The sequence below is a fragment of the Oxyura jamaicensis genome (assembly GCF_011077185.1).
Source record: "Oxyura jamaicensis isolate SHBP4307 breed ruddy duck chromosome 5 unlocalized genomic scaffold, BPBGC_Ojam_1.0 oxy5_random_OJ106697, whole genome shotgun sequence".
Taxonomy (NCBI): domain Eukaryota; kingdom Metazoa; phylum Chordata; class Aves; order Anseriformes; family Anatidae; genus Oxyura; species Oxyura jamaicensis.
In genome coordinates, this window is record NW_023303984.1 from 21,072 (window position 1) to 42,671 (window position 21,600).

Genomic DNA, 21,600 nt, shown 5'->3' on the forward strand with positions numbered 1-21,600 from the left:
CAGCAGCTCTGGGGAGCTTTGTAGAGCTCTGCTCCCCACCTCTGCCACCCACAAGATATTTCACATATAAATCACATTTCCAGATTAAGACAATACAGTTTGGTACTGAGAAGGGAGAAGAGAGTTAGGATGAGATATGCTGCAGGAGGCTTTGGTTTCATCTCTCTCTTTCACTTCTGAGCCGTGAAGAGCTGATTCTCAGCCTGTAACAGTGGCTCTGTCAACTCATTTTTTTTCTTTTAAGCACTGAAAGACATTCTCTGTTCACTGCTATAACTCTCTGAGTCTGAGGTTGCCAGAGAAATACTCAGACCACAGTCTTCAGCCCAAGCAGGAGTAAGTGTAAGGAGGTTTATCACCCTGCACATATCCACAGTTATTGAAGTGATCTTTTCCAACTGAGGGCAGCAAGTGTGCTAGGATGTACAGTAAGAAAGACGTGGTGCAGACCTGTTCTGCTGAAAATAAGAATTATATTTAAAGTGGATGGCCAGAGTTCTGTGTGGAATTGCTCAATACTAGATGACAATCAAAAATTTGTTGGGAGGAGTTTTCCTCCAAAGCTCTTACTAAATTATATTACTGCAGCAACCGCACATCAGAAGAAAAGTTGTAACACAGAAGTATTTGGAGTAACTATCATTTATTTTTATACAAATTGGATACAAAAATTCACAGGGAGCACCATTTGTAGGGTTTGCAGACACAGTGAGCAGTTTGGGAAGCATTCTGAAATCAGTGCTGCAGATGTGTATGCACACACGTGTGTGTCAGAATGGGGCAATACCAAACCTGATTAAGCCTGCTCTCTTGAAAATTACTGAAAATCAGAGTCTTCCTGGAATCACAGGCTGACTTTCCAAAACCAGAGACAACCAAAACCTCAATCGAAATTAGACCCAGGAGAAAAACCAGCCAGCTGTACCAGCTGAAAGTGTTTCAGAGAACACCACTGTTCCAAAGACTGCATTGCTAATCCCACTGACACATAGCAGAATCCAAAGAAAAGGCAAGAGAACCCAGTCACAGTACTGTCAACTCCAAGTATTTAAAAAGCATGAATTAATAGTCTCTTCTTCTTCCCCCAAAATGAATAAATTAAAAAAAAAAAAAAAAGAGAGAGAGAGAGAGGCTGAGAGTCACAGAGATCTTGTATGTTTTCTTCTGTGTGTTTTTAAGTGTTTTTTTGTTTGTTTGTTTGTTTGTTTGTTTTTAATAAATGAATTATGGAAGAAGCATACTAGCCTAAGATAAAGGATGTTTCCTCTCTCACTTATTCAGGGTACCTGACACCCCCAGTTAGGTTAGTGGAAAAGCACCTTTGGACTATGTAATGGATACTTCTCACCACTTTCACACTCAGATAACCAGGGTCCTCCCAATCCATGAGCTCATTCACAAAACAAACATGGGTACAACCTTTCTTCAGGGAACATATGAGTTCTCATTACTTTTTCCCCTCCTCACATGCTTCTACAGAATCTTTAAGCCATTTGTACTCAATATTATTCCTTATAGCCATCAAAGGAGGTGAGCTATCCTTTCTCATCGAGGTTCCCAGGGTAGGCTTCACATTTCAGGTACGAAGAGTCAGCCTGTAAAGAAAAATAGAGCATAAGAGAACAGCGCTGTGATAACTTTTGTCATAGTTTTTATCCTTTACAAATTTTAAAATATTCATTAAAAAATATTGTTAAAGATTTTTAAAAAGGTTGTTTCATCAGAAGAACCCCCAATGTCTTATAAGCGATTATCCTATTTCCTTTTTTCCCCTGTCGCAATAACTCCAGTTCACCTATCAGCCCTATTCTCCCCCCACCCTGTGTAACCCCCAACAAGCGAAGACAATTCTTGCTATAGTGAGTCTGGAACTGTAAGCAAGCTGTTTGGCTACCCAGTACATGTCTGTTAATTGGTTACTGAGGGATAATTAGCATACACTGTTTGTTCTAGACACATGCTCATTTTCAGTAAATTTACAGGAATTTAAATAGGGACTTTGACTCTTCAATCAAGTTTTTTGTCAAGATTGGGCCTTGTTTTCAATTGACTTTGGGGATGACAGACAGATAGTACGGTTGCATCAACCTTCATTCCCAAGGGAACTGAAGTAAAAATTGAAGTATCTCTAGTATTACAAATTCAGTACTACATATTGGGCTACAGCTTGTTACATACTCATTAGATAAAGAGGAGGGGAGCATGACCTGAGCATGCAGAAATTAGGTTGTAAGTTAAACTACAGTAATTTATTGAAACCAGGAGGAACTGAAAGAGTTTTACTAAGAATAAAGCTGGCTAAAAAATAACTAGCAAAGAGTCCTGTCATACATACAATTTACTCTGTGCACAGCAGCAAAAGTGAATCCTGTTTTATAGTGATACAAATGTATATATTGTATGTATAGTGTATAATGTATGTACACTTCCTTATATTGTTATATATATATAGTAATCCTCTATATCCACAACCCTTTCTGCCAGCATGTGTTATCACAGGGTCTTCTATGTCACTCTGCAGGTCTTTATTGCCACCTCATTCTTCCACAACCTCTCCCACATCCTTTAGGACTACCCAGCCTTGTGGCAGCTCCAGCTCCATCTGGGACCGGAGAGCAAGCATGGTGCCCTGTGCTGGGCTGAGCCACAAAGACACTGCTGGGGCAGCCAGTGAGGGAGTAAAAGACATAGCCCTGCCTGATAAAAGAAACAACCCCTACAAAATGCATAAGAACTTCATATTTTTAAGACCCCCCTAGCACTTTGACAAATTTGATTGAGAGAGTCCAGTGGCTTACAAAGTTAGTGGGGAACAGAAGCTGACAGGTAAACATCATGATAGCACATGTCTCACTTCCTTGAAAAACAGGCTGAGAAGATGAGAAGGCTCACGTTCACCTGATTGTAAATGATTTCCTGTCACTGGGCTGTGTTTCTGTGACCCTGGTCATTTAATATGCTTGCTTTTCCCTATGTTGTCTGATAGTGGCTTGGCAGCCACTCTCCCTATGACAATGACTCAATGTGCTGCTTTTCCTGTCTTATTCTATGAAACACATCATTTGATGTGACTAACACAACTCATTTTGATGAGTCACAGAGACAGGAAATGTAAAGAAGATGTGGTTTTCTGAAGTGTGCAGTTCAAGAAAATGTTAGAAAAACAAAGTTTAAAAATAATTCTTCATCTTAAAATTGTGCATATGGATAGCTCCTGTCTTCCTACCTACATAGTAAAAGTCCCGTTTGTATTGCTTGAAGTTATTAGTGTTAACATTCCTGGTAGCATGTCTGGTTAAGCTGGGAGATGGGTGGAGAGAATACATGAAGGGACATTGTCTTTGTTCATGTTACAAATTTGACACACAGGTTCCATCACTCTTAAAGAATCCTCAAAAAAACGAGCCTTACTTTCTAATTTCTAATGTACAGTCTGTAACTGCTGCCTCTATTTCAGTCCACAGTTTAAGAAACTGATATCTAATTTGATGGGTCCAGTGAAAGAAAAATAATAATAATAGTCTTTTTTTTTTTTTTTTTGGCCTGTGCTCACCAAAAAAAAAAAAGAAGGAAAAAAAAAAAAGTAAAAAAGAGAGAGACACTGAGTCTCTGAATCCAGTTCTTCCCATTTGCAGTCTAGACTGTAGTCTAGTCTATACAAAACTATCCTTCCCTACAAGCAGTTATAAATGTTTTGCCTACCTACATAGGAAGGAAAACTAGTATGGATTTTCACATTTCTTCTTTAAGTATTCTTTATAACTGGGAAAGAAAATGGCCAAGAAAAGGAGACTGCCACAACCTTCCTTCTCTCTCTGACCTCAAGCTACTGGAAACTCCTCCAAGAAGGAAAGGGAGGGGAGGGGAGGGGAGAGGAGGAGAACCAGAACAATAATGTTGCTCTTATACACAGTTTTTAAGTATTGTTTTACTAGAGTAAAGAAACACCCCTCTGCTACAGCTATTGCTTCACTGAGGATGTGGAGAGATGCTTTCTTTCCCTTTAGAATACAGGAAAGTTTCTTTGTCATCTCCCTTGACAGAGCCACTAGCTCGATGAGCAGGAATGAAAGAAGAGCTTTTCCCTTACCTCCCCTTCTGTCTCCCCAGAAGTTTGCTGTTCCCATTGCCACATATCACAGGAGATACCTAGTGCTAATAGTTCTATAATTTCTCCTCCTTCCTCCTTGCAGCAGCTAATGGCAAAATAGAGAACACTGGTCAGGCAACCGCTCGCCACTCACTGCAGAAACGGAGTAGGAGCTCTGTCTAGCCAAGCAGAGAACATTTGGTCTGGACCTTGGCAAGAGGCAGGCTGACTTGGCTGGCAATTCTTTCCAGACTACAGGATGTCACAGTTGCAAGCAGCCAGACCACAGTCAAGCAGTGGAGAAATACAGAGCACTGTCATTTCTGCCTTTTTCTTTTTAAAGGCAGAGACACAGCTGAACCAAGAAGCCATCACCTCCTCTCAAATTATGACCAAATGAATACATTATAAAATATTTTTCTGAATAAAAATAATGTACTTATTTGAAAATAAAGCATGATTTTTTAAGGAAATGGCAGAGACCGAAGTGCACAAGGCCAAACTTTCTAATAAATGAGATTTATTATGGGAAAAAGTCCAATAATTGCATTTTCAGGGGAAAGGTCATTATTACTTAGAAGGAGGTTAATAGAACAATATTAATAGCTTTTTACAGGGCAAAAGAGATAGATGCAGTATTAATATGAATGAAAACAAGAATGAGGATGCTCCCTGTTACCAAAGTTTAGACTAAAAATTCAGAAGGTCAAATTCATCTTTCGTATTCCCCAAAATAAAGAACTAGACATTATAAAATGTTATCAAGCCTTTTCATTCAGTGAGTTTAACAGAAAGTAGCAGAAATAAAGTGATCAAAAGTTTTAGCCTGAAGCCAACAATTAGAAGCACAGCTCAAGTTCTGTGTCTCTGGGAGACTCTAAGGGAAGATTTTTGAAGATAAAAGTCAACGTGACTCCATCACTGAACTTTTACTAAAGGAATTGCAGCAATTCTGTCTATTTGGCCAATATTTTAGATTAGACTAATTTTCTAAAGTAATGGAAAATTGCCAAAGATAAAAATAATTTGCAATATATATTAATAATAATGCTATATTACACATCCATAATGCTTTTCAGGCAAAAGTCTTAAAGTACTTTAGAAACTTAATTAAAACTCCAAACACCCTGGGAGTAGCTGAATTTTTCTGAATCATTCACCAACTGGGGAAACTAAGGCACAGGCAATTTAAAGCAAAGAATTTGAGTCAAGTTATGCAACAACTAAAATTGGTGACAAAGCAAGCATCTAGGAATGAAGAGGGCATTTGCAAAAAATACTACCAAAACTAAATATTTTTTCAGTCAAAACAAAAATGTCCTTCATACTTTCCCAGTTTCAAGCACTCAGCAATCTCTTACAGACTTCTAAGAATCTTTTCCTTTACAAATATCTCTAAAGACATCAAGTAAAATACATTTTCTACCAATAAATAAATAGGCAAACAAACTAATAAATAATGAATGTTTATTTAACACTTTTTGAACACGGTGCAAAAATATTTGCTCATCCTCATTGGCAAAACTAGCTAAAAGATAAAAATAAAAATCAGGAATGTTGATTTTTAATCCCCAGCCTTGACCACTAACATTAATTTTCTGTTTTAGATAGTGTTGAGTGAGGAAGAAAAGAGAAATCCAAAGGTGATTATAAAGACAGTTATTAACAACTGTCACGCACACGTGTAAACTACTAGCATGCTTTAACTAGAAGGCTAAGCAGGATCTGTCTAACTAGTAATTCCAGCCTGAATGCACTCAGCAGTACCACACCAGGACTCACAATTATGTAAGTCTGCTATTAAAATGCAAGTTGGAATCAACTGTTAAATCTCCATAGTGATGAATACACTGAAAAGCTGTCCTACTTTGGAAGATTAAATTGACTTTATTTTTGGTTATTGTATCTAAACACTGTAACTTGCTGTATTGTACTCTCACTAATTTAGTTTTCCTTTACCAAGCACCCCAGACAAGAGAATTTGCTTGAAGTCTCAGTCAAGCTGGGAATCATATATATTTAGGACATCTTTACAGAATACTGTAATTATGTGAGTATAAGTATTTGAAGTCAAAACTCATAATTGTGTGTGATGAGAGAAAACTGAGGAATCTTTTTGTTGAATGTTTTGGCTGTAACGAGAGCCACCAACCCCACCAGTTTGAGGAAGTTTCAGAGCAGATGTCTGTATAGTGTTGCAATTTCGTGATGGAGTTAAATGAAGAAAATTATTTAAGGGTTACAATACTTAAAAAATCCCAATGTGAAATTTAATTTTACTAGTAGCGCTGCTTTGTATAGTCATTTGAGGAGGAGATTACTTAATAAAATGTAATGGGGGAGATTAATGTAAGAGATTAACTCTTCAGCCCTTACTCTTGTACTGTTCTTTATATACTAATCAGGTGAAGAGATGGATAGTAGCATTTTAAAGGCTTCCTTTTCTGTGATCTATTTATCTGAGTGAAAAGATGATGTCTAGCCTTCCTCACACTGAATTCATTGCTGTGGTCTATAGGAAAGGGCTTTTGGAAGAAAACCTTAATATAAGTCAAGGCAAATTAAATTGAGATAGTGGAAAAGGCATAATGTGAACAGAAGAAAATATCATGTGAGAATACGTAAGGGCTTAATTTTCCCATTACTAAGGCAAGACTAGGTGAAAGCTAATAAATCACAGCAGCACTGTACCACATGGAAATCAGTATCTCGCCTAGGTGGAAGTCACAGGTGATGACTGCTACAAAACGAAACCCAGGTTCCCCTATTACTAACGAGTACCCATTCACCACGTCTTTCACAAGGCATAGCAATACACTGAAAAGTAAGAACATGCACAAGTTTGGCTATTGCAGTGCACACAGTCTGCAGAAAATCATACGGGCAATTCAGCTTCCTTTGCTGGTGCCAACAGAAGCAGCCAAGTGAGAAGGACATACAGATCTGGGTTCCCTACCCTGCCCTGCCACCTCATCAGGAAATGAATGCCCTCTAATTCCTCTAGATTCTGCCTGGAAAACGGCTTTTTTGGGGGGGAGAGAGGGTTGATGAGAGACAAGACCTTTAGAGAAAGGTTTCAGAAACACCCCAGTGCAATTCAGAGCTTGGTGATGAAAGTATTTTGTTTCCTGGGACATATTCACAGATAGAGAACTCTGTCTTTTTTTTTTTTTTTTTTTTCCCCCAAATAGAGATATTTCTTAAACGTTTCAGTACTCCTTCTCCCTAAAAGTGACTCTTGCACTGACAATATTGAAATCTACTTATGTTTCAGACTCTGGTATTATATGATTTTGTTGGACAGAGAGACAGATAAAAAGGAAAAATAGACTTTGCATTTTTTTAATTTTTTTTTCTTAAATTATGCTATTTTAAGTCTTCTAATCTTAAAAAGCACTTACTCAATTTAATCACAATTTTCACAAAGTACTCTAGTTGTCACTAATTCTTAACCCTAGAAATGTGAATGCACAGGGATTTTTATGGGTTTGTCAGTGGGTTTTTTCAGTTTTAATATTTTAATTTTTACTTATTATTGAGCTGTTGGAGGGAAGGAAAAAAAATCTTATAATGGGACTGTAGCTGAATGCTTAATTGGGAACAGTTTATCACCTCTTCAAATAAGCTGAAGAGTTACATAACTAGGCCTTGCAATTCCTACAGATAAAGACAGTTTAACTTGGCTTTATATGGAAATAAGCTTTATGTAACTGTTTTGTCTGTCTCTCCATTTTTTTTCCCTCTCCCCTTTCCTTTCACTCCAACAAAAGACTGAACCATTAGCCAATTTGAACTTGAGGGCTAAAAATCTCAGAAATGATATTCCTACTGGTTTCATGAAGACAGCTGATGAGATAAGAAAGACCTAAATCAGTGCCCCAGTTTCCTCTAAAGGAAAACAGAGAAAGTTACAGAAGTGAAAACTTGGTGTGAGATTATACTACTTGTAAATCCTGAGCTGCAGAACAGGTTGACTCCTTTAGATTTCATGGACCCCATTTCCTTTCACGGTCAAATCAACAGACAATTTGCCAGCCTGAGGCCAGCATCAGATCATCACCATCTCCTGGGTCAGTCCAGATAAACTCTGCCCATGCTACAGGCTCAAAAAAAAAAAAACAAACAGCCATTAGGAAACACATGGCCACGACTACAATGAAGATGAATGATTTCCGTGGTTTTCTGTTTATCTGATTACTAATACAATTGACACTATTTTGACTTTTCTTTTGGCTGAATGCAGTGATAATAGCTGGTGGAAAATGAACTATCCAGAAGTGCTCATGATCGTCTACGTCAGCATAGGCTGAGGAAGAAACAGGTCAATGTTGAGAGCAATTTTGAAAATCAGAGCCCAGAATATTAATCCTTTGTTTATTCCCTAGACTAATGTCATTACAGGAAAACCTTCCTTATGCTGTAAAGCCAATTTACTCTGATGCTAAGAAATTCTGTGGTTCAGTCATAGTGCCATTGTCTACCTTTGATTTGCAAATTTCAAGGAGAGAAAATTGCTTGAGACAACAAATCATAGTTATCTGTGATGAATTCTTCTCCATTTTATGTTTACTGTATATGTTTGAGATATACTTTAAATTAAATATAAGCTCAGACCAGAATTCCTAAATTTTCAGAAATATTTGAAAATTGCTCGATTTTGAGAAAGATTGAACACAATCCAAATCACTGTTATCTTCACAGATCTAAAGAAAAAGCTAATCCAATTTCTGTGGATCTCTCTTATCTTCACAGATCTAAAACAAAAGCCCAAATCCTCATATTTTGGGAAATCCCACATGAAGATTTTAATATGGCAGTCCATGCTCATACACAAAGTAACAAGAAAAATCTAGTCAGCACTTTACTATAGTCTCAGTACTCTACTGAATGTCTCATTTCAGTATCGTTATATCTCACTGTACTTGAGGGTGAATTTTCTCCCATATTTTTCACCTGGTTGGTCTGCACAGCCAGGGATGAAACTGATCTAATGTGTGAAACACTCCTGGACTCATTCCTAAACCATCATGGACATGCTGCCAAAGTGAGCCAGGGAAGCAAAATATTTGTTGTCCATAGGAGTGCTATAATATTATTTTTTCCTCTGTGTGCTTTTCTCAGTTCTGGTTCATTAATTCAGTACATTGTTAGACTCTACTGGTCTACAGCTGTAATTTTTCTATGCCTCCTGTGTCACAATGTTCACAACAGGCCTATCTTAATATTATTTCACACAGGACTGCACAGAGAGTTTGTGAACATTTCATGATGCTCAAAAACTGAACCCAGAGACCTCCACAACTGCTTCCTTTGAGACAGATGTGAGGGGGAAGATGGTGAAGTTTGGGAGATGGCTTGAGACATATTTATTTCACAGATATAAGGCACTAATATTATCTTGATATGAGAAAACAAAAAACACACCACACTTTTTGCCAAATGGAAATTCATCAGAAGAGAAATAAAGATACGTTTATCTTAGCATAATGGTAAGATTGTACCACTAATAATCAGGTATGAACTCAGAGCCTAATGTTCAAGAATCAGTAAAAAAGATAAATATAGTAAAAACAACATAAATGAGCAGTCACTGAAATAGTCTCAAATAATGAAATATTTAGATAAATTATGAAGATGAATATAGTGCCTCATATATCTGAGTGTCAAAAAGAGTAGTAATATTTTTTGCATTAGTACAAAAATGAATAGTTTTGTCAAGTTTTTATCCTGATAAAGACTTTTTCTTATGGCTATAGAAATGTATTGAAGTATTTAAATCACCTGTCAAATGTAAGCCTACTCAAGCACTGACACTTTAAAAATATAATGTGAAATCAGACATCATTTATACTTGCTAGGATTTTTCATGTTGTTTTATACAAATGGTGAGGCTAGATGCAGAATAAGTAGATTTTCAATTTTAACCTTTTTTCTCCCTAATTTCCAGAATGTAATTCTGCCCCCAGCTGGTTAAGACATAGCTGACATAGGAAACTGAAAGGGAGAGAATATTGAACCTATGAACTCTGCTTCTTCTCAGATGATGACTACAATTTGCATGCAAAGTATCAGCAGCTTTACTGTTCAGCACAGGTGCTAATAGATTCTAAGTTCTTTATATAAGTATATACTGCACCCTCTTCATTATAGTACTAATAGCAGAAAGGTGAAACTGTTTTCAGGAAACAGAGTTCATTGATTACTCCTACAGAACATTACAATTAATGACATCGGTCTGTGGTAATTGCTACACCTGTATCAGATCAACTGAAAAGAAGAAATTTAATGCACGCTCCTATCACCATTACATTCTAGAAAGTTGCATACATCTACTGCCTGGGATGGATTTTCACATGTCTATTTGTCTTCCTAGTGCTCTTTTTCATCAGGTTCTAAGTCTGTCTTTTTGCAAACAGAACATATGTACAGAAAAATTTATATGATTTTCACTCTTTTTTCAGGTATAATTGCAGCCCATCCTTATCTCTCAGGGAGGAAGAAAAACAAAGGAAAAAGAAAAGTAAGACAACAGAAAAGCAGGGAGATAAGTTATTATTATTATCTTTTGAAACAAAAGCTTTGATTCACCCTTCAACCTCTTGCCACTATCTTCTATCATATTTCAGGACATCTCTTCTGATGCAGCAGAAGAATAGATTACAAATACCTTCAAATTCATCTAACTTACTTTCTATTCCATATATCACCTTTTCATATGCAGCTGTTTCTGTCACATCAGCAATCCACTCCCTCAGTCTTGGTGCATCCTCTCACTTTCTTGGTATTAGTTTTCATCACTGTGAGACTATAGGGGTCAGCGTCATGAAGCTTAGCCCCCGTATTTAGGCTCTATCTGTTCAAATAGATAAGACTGGCAAGAAAATATGGTGTAACTGGAAACAAGGCAGAAAGAAAGAAAATGAAAAAAGTTATGTTGGAAAAAAAAAAAAAAAAAAAAAAAAAAAAAAAAGGAAGTCTAGGTTTTAGCATCTAAGCTACAGTGCAAAGTACCAACAAAATGAAATGGTCCCTCTAGTAGAGCCCCACTGGGTGATACAGAGTCTGGTAACTGCTGCTTTGCAGTTTCCTGCTGTCCCCAATTCCTGGCATCCTAAGCAAGCTCAGAGGAGAGGACAGCCTCGAGAACATATGGTCTGCCTGAGACCTGCAGAAACTGAGAAGACCAAACTGGACATTGTGAAATTTTGCAGAGCATTATAGCAATATAACTATTAAATGAATTTAGGAAGTTTACACCTCAGGAAGGTGGGATTATACAGCAGAACAGCTGCTGAGGGAGCACATTACTGAAATAAGGGGATGCGAGAATTCAATCCATATCCCTTGACAAAAAATCTCTGGCACAGTTTTGGGAAGAGGACAGAAAGAGGAGGAACATTGTTTGGAGGTGGGCAAGGCACAGGTCCAGTAGGTGCAAATAACAAAGAACGCTGCAAACTCACCAGATTACTCCTTGATGAAGTACTGACCACAAGCTGAGAATATCAAAATAGAAACATAAACACATGCCTGAAGTAGGAAGCAACAGACCTAGCCAGCCACACTGTGAAATGAATGGGTATCACGAATTTATCAGAGGCAGGGTGATACGACTTGGCTAGGTTTCATGCCTACTGGATGAGGTGTGGAACCCTGGTCAATATTTGCTAACTCTGAGGACACAATTACCTTATGCCCAATATACAAAACTTTTGAAATCCTCCTACAGTTGCTTTTAAAGGTTTAATTTCTTTTTAGCATTTCACTAACAGCAATTTTCTCCAGAAAAAAAAAAAAAAAAAAAAAAAAAGTTGCAGGTGAGCTTTTTCCTTGCATTCAATAGCAGCTGGAGTTTCTTGTTTTCCTCCACCTTTTTCTTGTCACATAGCAGCACTTATGAAAAGTGTCTAATGAAATGAGCACTGGAAAAACTATCCTCTCCGTTGTCCTTTTTTAAAAATTATCTTCATTGCACCTTTGATTAGAAAGGATCAGGAGACAAAGCTAGGGGAGGGTATGAGCACATCCTAAAGACATTCAGAACAAAACTCTTGACAAATAGCCAGGCTATGAAGTACTGTGTCTGCAGAGGAAAAATATTAATAATAATAATAAAATAACTTTCAGTCTGTCAGCAAAGATCCAATAAGAATAAAAGTGTTCTCCATTATGCGTTAGCTCTTGTGTTGTGATTATTTTATATGGGGCCTACTTCTCTGCTGATTCATCTGAATACACTGCACTGATCTGCACTAACAGAAAATTTGGGCCATAGCATGATCTGAAGTTATAGTCCTCCATACTTGCAAAGAACATAAACCACAAAGGCCAGTAAAAGGAATGAGAGTAGCCAAGATAATCTGGCACACTTCCAGTCTGATTTTTCTTTTCCTTTTAACCTTCTAATTTAAAGTATACCTCCATATTATAATCCTAGTATCTCTGGCTCCATTGCTCTCCTTTTCAAGGTTTGCTTGACCCCCCTCCCCCAGCTCCACCAGAATTCTTTTAAAATCCTGGCCCAATTTGTGGTCAAAACTAAATCCCAATTAGGTCCATCTGGGGAAAGTGGAAAAACCTGAACTCCATCTTGTTGTCTTGAACATCCTATGGTTGCATAATAACAAAATGCCTTTGTTCTCACAACTAAAGTATGCATCAAGAATCAAAGAAGCAAGAAAAAAAGGGAATGTTCCAAGCTATTACTGTAACAATCCAATTACAATGCCTATCAAACTTAACTTCACAGGTTATAGCTCCTAATTGCCTGACAAAAATTGACACTTCAGTCGCAACAGCATAATATAATCAGAGTCCAAATTAAATTTGATCGTGGGCAGAAAACGATGCTATCATTCGGCGGCATGGAAACAGGAGATCAACTAGCATGATATCAAGGATCAGAAATGAAAATTATTCATTAATGGCAATGGTTTTCTGATAATGGAAATGACACAGTTCAGACGGCTTCGTAAAAACACTATTAATTAAAAAGATGATAGACCTAACAAGGCATAGAAACCAGTGGAACCTTTCTCTGTGCTTGTTAAGGTGAAGGATGACAATGTTTAAGAACAGAAGTTTATGCACTTTTGTGAAAAGTATTCCGCTGATTCTGTAGCAAGTTTACTGGTTCTTGCTTAGTGAAGCATCTTTCTCTAGGGTGCTATGTTATAGGGACATAAAAAGTGTCTAAGGCCATAATATGGCATTGTAATAAGCATGAATACTACCAGCTATAAAACAGAAGGGTCCAATTCATAAAAAAATGCACATGGGATTTTTGCATACTCCCAAGAAAAAAGTGCAGAGAAAACTATTTTATTTCCCTGTGCAAGCAGCTCTGTCTCCATTTTACTTTGGAGAAATACAGAGGTGCTTTATGCCAAAGAGAGAGCACGCCAGAAATTCACCCTCAACAGAAGTTTTCCTGAGCAAGAAAAGGAAAGGCCAGTGTCTCAGATTGCTGAAGTTCAGACAACACCGCTGTGTTCTTTACACAGACCTCCAGATACTACCACAAGGAAAAAAAAAAATACTAATACAATTTTCACAAACTTTGCATTTGAAATAACCATCTCAAAGGGTTGATGGCCCCACTATTGAAACCACTGGGTGCCTTTGCCACAGCTGGAACAAATCAAACTGCAGTTACCCAGTTTGTGGAAGAAAAGGTCTATTGGTTTGCTAACATTCTCCACGATCTCCTCCAATGCATTATGTCTGCGCACCACACCCTGCAGGATGGCTCATTGCCCAGCACTCAGAATGAAAACTACTCTCAAGGACCCTCACCTCTTTCTTCCTCAGTAGCTGAGAGTAGCAAACAGGCATCCCCTGCTGCAATTCCTTGTTCAACAGGCATCTGATTTGGAAACGCACCAGCAAAGGCCTCTGAGACTTCTTGCTGTGGGAAACTGAGGTTTCAAAAGCCTGAAAAATAAAGGACTTTTGTAAAGAACAGAAGGGAAGAGCAGGCAAAGTTAGATGCTTTCCTTGGGAAAGGATGACTCAGAGCAGATCCTCTTGACCCCTAGAAAGCAAATAGTCAGTTTTAGCAAATCAGAGACCCAGGAAAAAACATTATGTTCCTTAAACTATATAACTGAGCCTCAATCAAATCCAAAATGCATCATCCAAAGCTGCCTCTAACCCTTCTTCACCTGATAAGTAACATCCTTGAAGATCACCTCACTTCCAAATAAAATACAATACAATAAAATAAATAAAATATTTAATGCAAATATGCTTGGAGCAGCTCTAAGAACAGAAAAGAATGCAAATAATGGATGCACTTTTCACTGTCCTTGATTATTTGATAGTCTTTGTACAAACACAATGCACAAAGCCTGACTAAATTGTCAACATTCTTTAAAAGAATAACAATTCAGAAGAGTGATGATATTACCTAAAATGTATATCAGCATTGCATTGCACCTCACCGATAAGAGCTCTAGGGCAGGTCCTCCAGTTTCAGTGCATCTTTCTGGAATACTTTTTAGCCCTTTAAACATGATCATTTAAGACAGATGCAAGGAGTGTTGGAATTCAACATGCAGACAGCTCTGGAGGAGACAGTAATATATTAATGGAGAAAACAGCTACCCTATAACATCAGCCAACACGTTATTAAGCCATGTTGCAGCTACCACATGATTATCTCTTGGGTTTTGGTAACTTGACCTCATGAAAGGGTGTTTATAGATAGTTCCAGAATTTTTTTAATATACTGTATTGATAATATTTTCATGTGTTGGTCTGGGTTGTTTTGTTTGTTTGTTTTTGTTGAATAAAAAAGGTTAGAAGCAGGAGAAACAAGTGAAGGAAACAAAGACCAGAGTTTGTGTTAATGGTGGGTTTTGTTTGTCTGTTTTTAAATAACTATATTACATTGCCTATGATGTATTATGAGCTATAATGTAAATCTCCTTCTGATAAGAGAGCTTGTGTTCAGCAGTGAAAATGGGCATACTTATTAATCCCTGCAAGCAGTGTATTTAAAATAGACGCAGCCAAAAAAAAAAAAAAAACAAAAACAAATCCATTGTGACCATTGATCCTGTAGTGTAAGTTTATGGATTGAGTCATTTTATAGATAAATTCCCCCTCTAAATTCCAGCAAATTAAATCCCAGGTATGTCCCTTAAGGAATCCAAGGTCAGATTCATACCCACTGACTCTCAAGTTTATTGGGAATTTTCTGATGAAAAGTTTTGGTTGAAAAAAAGTGTTTGCTTGTCAACTTGTCACGTTTTGTGGGAATCCTCTGTTCAGGGATGGTATTTCATGTATAAAAGAGAGCGAGAACACGTAGACTAACAAGTAGGTCAGCAGTCAGGTTGGCCTGTGAACAAAAGGAATCCACGTATGTGTCTCTGCAAAACTCTCGATGAGGCCACATTGGTAATTCTGGATTACTGAGTCACTCCACTCTTACTCCCCTGCCTCTCTGCTCATCCCACACCCCTTTCCTGTGAAAATTCTGAGTGGTCCCAAGCTCATGCTACTGAGAGCTCAGTGTCTCCAGTGAAGCCATTTCCACCTTATCTCATCTAACAGTGTAAAATCAAACCATTTGCCATTCGTTAGTTCAATCCTGGCAACAGAAGAATCACCGGACAAAGGGATTCACCTCCCTGCACCCTACAGGTGTTTGAAGTTCATAAAACCTGCAAGGAGGAAACAGGCGGAAAATATAGCTCAGGTAGGGCTGGCAGCACTCGTACAGTCTCACCGCAGATTTTAACTTTTGATGGGCACAACCTAGAATTCTTTGGTTTTCCAGCAGTACTCACTGAACCAGGAAATACACAGCATTAAGAGGAAAATAAATAATGAAATTAAGCTTAACAGGGTTGCTGGCCCCTTTTCAGATCCCCCATTCTAAAACTTGCAAGAATCACCATTAGGCACTTTGCCAGTTCTATTTCCCTGGTGTATTCAGGCTTATGCACCACTCAAGAGGAGTCTGTTAATGACTACAAAGATCCACAGCTGTTTACAGTTCAGACTCAGTGGTGGACCAGGCAATAAGCTTGATCCAACAATGAAGTTGTTGGACTCTCACAGCAAGAGGAGACATTGTGTCAACTATTTGCTTGCTCATAGCGCGAGTGACGACCAGGACAGCTTAGTGGGGCTGTAACAAACAGGGAAAGAGGTAGGTATGGACTGGAAGAAGCTGTGCAGGGCCTTGAAAATGACAGAAGAAATGCATAAAGAAACCAGGCTCAAGTAGCTCACAGAAGCACAAATGAAGCAGCAAAATAAATAAGCCCAGGAATCTATTTCCCACACATGCAGAAAGACAAAAAAAATGTATTCTGAAAAATATTTCAAAATAGAACTATATTCATTTGTAGAAGTCTCCTGTGATATTATCTACTGCATTTTTGTTGTTGTTGCTTATGTATTGGTTGTTTTTGTTTGTTTGTTTTGTTTTCTTTGTTGTTGTGTTTTTTTGTGGGAAGCCTAGGGTTTTTCATGAATGAATAAATGAGAGCAACAGCTTCTCACAGTAGAGTCTGGTCTTTGGGAAATGATAGTTGAAGGACAGAAAGAATACCAAAAACCTGCAATAAATGGGGGGAAGTATAAGAGCGGCTTACATTAAGCTTCTTCTCATTTTTAGACACAGAACATAATGTTAACAAAAGATATGTAAGAAGGTATTTGAGGTAAAAAATAAGGGAAGCAGACAAAAGGCAAGAATGATTCTATTAGGGGGCACAATCTTTCAACAACATAGTAAAGTAATATGTTTTGAGAGCATCTACTCTAGCCGTGCTCTGACCACAAGTTCAAAGTGTCTGATGACCAGGAACAGATGTAGCAATCTACTTTTTTTCCTCTCTCTCTCTTTTTTTTTTTTTTTAAATGTACTTTTAAAAGAAGGATTCCTAGATATCAAGATCATTTGGCATATCAGCAGCTCTAGAAAAAAGATGTCAAATAATAACAATTGATGAAATCAGAAAATTTGCTAAAGAGGCACCTTTGCCGATGCTAGATTTTAAAGCATGACCTGACAATGTGCACTGGTCCAAGTTCGTTTCACTTAGAAGCAGTGCATTTATCATTAGGACAGCATTTTCAGTCTTTTCAGCTAAGATGGTTCCCAGAACTTCCACATCTGGTGCCAAAGGGTAGTTAGAAGCTTATAGAAAGCATTAAGGACATGTCTGTGTGGGTGGGCAGCTGATCAAGCAATTTATTGATTAGCCATATAGTATTAAGTACAAAAATTCAAAGAGAAAGGATGAAACTATTTCTGGTAAGGTGAAACCCTCCATATTTACTGAGTAGATTATCCACAACAGGAAATGCTTGCTTGATTGCAAAGTCAGGCAGGTCCTCAGCCCCACTGACTTCACTGGAGCTATGACAATTTAGCAACGGAAGATCTGTAGATCTGCGCCCCCAGATAATTTGTTAATGCAGTGGCAAGCTCTGAAAAAAAAAAAAAAAAAAAAAAAAAAAAAAAAAAAGGACATCAGGAAATGCAACCACGAAAGCTCTTTCATTTGGTCACTTTTCTCACATACGGGATTTTCTAATATACAATAATTCAAAAAGCAGGAAGAGTACAAATGTGTAAGCTTGCAAAGTTCTGTTTCAAACTGAACTTTTTTTTTTTTTCTGACAAGTGTAAAGTGCATCTATAATATAAATTGGGGAGCAGAATACTTACAGAAAACAAACCTCATCCAAGGTCACAGTCTCACTGAAGCTTTCATCAACTCACTGTCTGCCCAAGCCTTTGAGCACTCCAGACTTACAGCACAACTTTAGTCAGAGCCCTACCCACCTTTAGCTCTGAAAATTCTCTTGTCTTATATTAAAGTTAAAATCAGATGCCCACACTAGTCTTTGCCTCTGAACAGCCCTCTGAAAATGTACCACTCTATGCCACTGATGCTTAAAAGAACAATTACCAGAGAAGATAAAGGGCTTTCTATGATCATCCAGCTCCTTCTAATTCAAGCTAATGTCAGGACATGAAGGAATGTCATTGTGTGGCACCTGCTTACATATTTTCTAGAGTGACTGCAATCTAAATATTGGCATCCAGTAAGAATGAGAATACTATACCATGCCATAAAGCATGAGTCACTGTGAACTACTGCCCAAGGTGGTTGTTATTAAGCAACTGGATGTCAAGAATTGAAAGGCAAAAATCTGTACCATAAACGTACCACATTTCAGAGCCCAGACCTCATGGACCGAAGCACTGCATGGCTACACAGCTGTGCTCAGTTCCCTCACCCTCATCTTCCATTCAATTTCTTCAAGGGTGCAGAAAACTCTTTCGGTATCAAGTAAGTCAGATCAAAGTAAATTCATAATATGCATGAATGGGTTCACTTTGTATAATATTAACAACGTAATTCCTGTCAGAAAAATGAAATAAAAGGTAAAATAAAATAAAATATGATTAAAAGCAACAAAGCAGCAAGCAAAGAAAAAGATGTCTGGGCTTTGGGGGGAAGTTACAATAACAGACATGAGGTTTTGTCATCCCACTCAGCCCTCTTTATAGCCCCTTGCTACAACAGCATCTTGGATTCTGGATACTATTCTCTACTGATACCTAAGGGACTCAACCTGCAGATGGTCCCCATTTCAAATGTTTCTTCTGGAACCATTTAAGATACCAATTTATACTCCCTGACAAAATGGAAACTACATTTTTTTGTAGGTTATTCTCTTATTTCTGACTTGGTACGAGTGAAGTGCAAGTCACAAATATTTGTGCCCTTTCCTCCTACTCATTTTTACCTGTACATAACATAGTAGAAGCAACTATTGCGGTGAGTGCATGGCACGCTGTCAGGTTATGGGATATCACATGATCTAACAAAACCTGCTAACAAATTAGATGTGCCATGATCCATCAATTAGGTGGAGAAATCTTACTTTTATTTTCTTTAAAAAAAAAAAAATATTAGAAGAAAATAAATAGGTACTTCCCCAAAGCTAAGATATCATTCTGCACATGCATAGGAGTTTGCTGCTATCTGCAGGTAAAATATTCTATTACTGAGTAAAAATGTGTAAAGCAAGCCAAGCATTTAGCTTCTGTTTTTTTAATTGCAGCTTCACACAGTTCCATATAAAATGGAATTCCACAGGTCTAGGCAAGATGAATGAAAGTACAGATCCCTCACATGGGGCTGAGAGAAATGTTTTCTTCCATCTAATATGACAAACTGCAGTCACACCACTCAGCATGTTTTGCTGCCAACATCTGCTGTTAACTGAGGCAGAATCAAGTTTTCACACAGCCACGTAGGGCAACTGACACTTCCTAGCTACTGAAGAAGCAAGGAACTCCTGGAACATAAGAGTGTCCTCTTAATGCTCAGTAGTCCTTAGATGTCCCCTGAGCTGTGACAGGCTGCAAAATCAATGAGACATCGAGCTGATTTCACAAATGCCAAAACTTTCAGGAATACTGAAATCAGGAAAGACAATGCAGAAGGGTTACGGAAAAGTTGTGATTTTGGCCCTTTGTTCGCACAGCATGGGTAAAGAGACAGCCATCATAAAGATCAGCTCTCAAACTCCTCTACTCCACTCACTCTATTTTATTGTATGGTAGCAGATTTTGTCTTCTTTTTTCTTTTTTTATTTAGTTTCAGTTCATTCCATTGCAGTGAAAAGAGGAGTATCATTACTTAACTTCCCCGAATTTAAAAGTCAGGAAGAGACAAAAAAACCTGCATCAACCTGTGAGAAAACTACAGCCATGAAAACTAATCTGCAATTGTTGCGAATAATTTGTGGGTTTATATTGGCACAGTGCTTTACCTGTTAGGAAAAGTTTACCAGGAATACTAGCACAATTCCTTTGGAATTCTAGGGATGACACACTTTGTCTTCTTCTTGAGCCTGAAATGGATTGTTTAAGATTTCTTCCAAATGCAACAAGACGGCTTTGATTATTCTGTAGATTGAAAGACAGACATAACAGACGTGGTTAAACAACACTTCATCAAGTAAGATCATACCGAAGGAGTCATTACAGGAAATATTGACCAGGGGAAATGACATGTCCAATATTATTTCATCAAGGCATGGATGATTATCTTGCCATTTTGCTGTGCTGTGTTGTACTACAATTGTACAGCTTGAGCTTGCTATCAAACTCTCATCCCCAAGGGTCTGATCAAAAACTAAAGAGTCACCAGTGTTAAACCTTTCCTACACCACCATTTTCTTTACTGTGGCCTAAATTTAAGAAAAACTGACATAACTTTTGCTTTGTTGTCAAAGAATAGTTTCAGTATGCACTGATTTCAGCTTGTGGGTAAAGAGGTGAGCACCAGAACTGCTTCACACAAAGAGAATACATAAGAACACAATAGAAAGAAAATTACAAAATATCCAACACCAGAGATGCTCCTTTTAACCTTTAAGTGTAGTTGAAACCTAATGACTTGCTAATTATCAGGAGTTTAATGATGCCTCTAAGCAGAGGTTGTACTACAGGGCACAACGTCCATGAACCTCTAGGTTCTGGGGTTACCTTGTGACTTCAGCCTGCAGTGAATTCTCCTCTTCTACAAATCTGCTTCTAAGCAAGCTTTAACCTCCCCAGCCCCCCAGTTGTTGCTACTAACAGGGAAGGAAACAATTTTGAACTCTGGCGTAGGCTGGGCTCCAGATGGCTGCCAGCTTTTTAAGCGCTGAGTTGACTAACCTTGCTCAAAGCAGGTCTATAGAACACAGTGCTTCAAATATCAGTGTCTGCTGGGATTGCATCTATATATGTGGAGTCCCACAGTTCCTATCACTAGCATAGTTGAATGAGTGAATCAGGAGCATGAAGGATAAAATTGAGGAAAATGCAGGAGACCTCTCTCTCTCTCTGATGTTGAATCAGCCCATTAAACAGCAGGGAGCAGCTGAGCATAGATTTTCGATGAGTTTGCTGACCACTTAAAGCAAATGAGTATAACCTGAGGCTGGGAAAGACCAAAGGGTTGACTTCCACGTGGAGATGAAAAGGACTGTGCTGAATTCAGCCTAGGTTGAAGAAATGGTTCAGGATGTACCGGATGAAGGCGTTCATCCTCAGAGCCATTTTGTGTGAACAGAAACCATCGGCAATGATGAAAATTCAATCATTGTATTATGATATTTATAATTATTATTCTGGGCTGACAACAATAAAAGCACCAGCCAAACCATTCTGAAATGGAGTCACTCACTTTCTCAGAATAAACTTTATGGGGACTGTTTGATGCTGTTTGCCTGGAGTCTGTCAGTCTGAGCTCAGCCACAAATAAAGTCTTTTCAAATGTAAGGAAATAGCTCTGGGATATGTAATATCTGATGTAAAGAGAAAAGGCACCATCTTCATCCCTAGCCACAGGAAAGCCTGTTTTCTTTGGTTCTTGGCCCATATGAGAGTCAGTGCATGAAATATAAATTGCTGTTCAACATTTAAGCTTGGCAGAGCCAATTAATACTGCCTTCTCAACATGGGCTTAGAGGTTATTTCAATT

The 21,600-nt window shown here is 38.0% G+C and overlaps 1 long non-coding RNA gene across 2 annotated transcripts; it reads right to left on the reverse strand.

Annotated features, from left to right (window-relative positions):
• Positions 1–1,220: 1,220 nt before the first annotated feature.
• LOC118157421 lies at positions 1,221–20,935 on the reverse strand. 2 transcript variants are annotated; one of them, XR_004746635.1, is made up of 3 exons: positions 20,793–20,935; positions 13,886–14,023; positions 1,221–1,595 (listed from the first exon to the last, which is right to left on the reverse strand). It is a non-coding gene; the product is annotated as an uncharacterized LOC118157421 (long non-coding RNA). The 2 variants fall into 2 exon arrangements; XR_004746636.1 differs by lacking the exon at positions 20,793–20,935 and adding an exon at positions 20,619–20,755.
• Positions 20,936–21,600: the final 665 nt, after the last annotated feature.